Below are 1,199 nucleotides of genomic sequence, written 5' to 3'. Positions count from 1 at the left end.
TTTACAGAAATATTTTAACAAAGTTGTCTCATGAAGGCAAACAATTTAGAATCCTCCAATCCTGTAACCTCCTCCTGACGGTCACGTTGTACAGCGCCATATTTTCCATTTCATCCTAAGGGTTTCGTTTGTCGTTTTTCTCTGAATAGCAACACCATAATATTAATCAAATTAATTCAGCCAAATTTCTTAAAATCAATCCCGTATACTATGTTATTGCAAAAAAAAAGGTTTTAAATTCTCTGGTAATGCCAATACGGAATACTACGAAATGCTTCTCAAAGATGCCCCCTGGTGGTCAAACTAGCAATAACTTGCAGTAACAGAAAAAATGTCTGACAATTAAACGACGTGCCGCAGAATGACACAACTTTTAAAGGAGGAACAACTGGGTTGTATTTACAATGGTGTTTGTTCTTCACTGGTTGCCCTTTTCTTGCGGCAACAGGTCACAAATCTTGCTGCTGTGACGGCACACTGTAGTATTTCAACCAGTAGATATGGGAGTTTATCAAAATTGGATTTGTTTTCTAATTCTTTGTGGATCTGTGTAATCTGAGGGAAATATGTGTCTCTAATATGGTCATACATTGGGCAGGAGGTTAGGAAGTGCAGCTCAGTTTCCACCTCATTTTGTGGGCAGTGTGCACTTAGCCTGTCTTCTCTTGAGAGCCAGGTCTGCCTACGGCGGCCTTTCTCAATAGCAAGGCTATGCTCACTGAGTCTGTACATAGTCAAAGCTTTCCTTAAGTCTGGGTCAGTCACAGTGGTCAGGTATTCTGCCACTGTGTACTCTCTGTTTAGGGCCAAATAGCATTCTAGTTTGCTCTGTTTTTTGTTAATTCTTTCCAATGTGTCAAGTAATTATCTTTTGGTTTTCTTATGATTTGGTTGGGTCTTTCTCTCTGTTTGTTTGTCTGTCTGTCTCTCTCTCTCTCTCTCTCTCTCTCTCTCTCTCTCTCTCTCTCTCTCTCTCTCTCTCTCTCTCTCTCTCTCTCTGTTTCTCTGTTTCTCTGTCTCTGTCTCTCTCTATCTCTGTCTCTCTCTCTCTCTCTCTCTCTCTCTCTATCTCTGTCTCTCTCTCTCTCTCTCTCTCTCTCTCTCTCTGTGTCTCTCTGTGTCTCTCTCTCTCTCTGTGTTTCTCTGTCTCTCTCTCTGTGTTTCGCTGTCACTCTCTCTCTCTCTCTCTGTCTCTCTCT

The sequence above is a fragment of the Salvelinus namaycush genome, unplaced genomic scaffold, assembly GCF_016432855.1.
Source record: "Salvelinus namaycush isolate Seneca unplaced genomic scaffold, SaNama_1.0 Scaffold3351, whole genome shotgun sequence".
NCBI classification, from domain to species: Eukaryota; Metazoa; Chordata; class Actinopteri; order Salmoniformes; family Salmonidae; genus Salvelinus; species Salvelinus namaycush.
The sequence above is the reverse complement of the archived record's forward strand: the minus strand, read 5'-3'. Positions refer to the sequence as shown.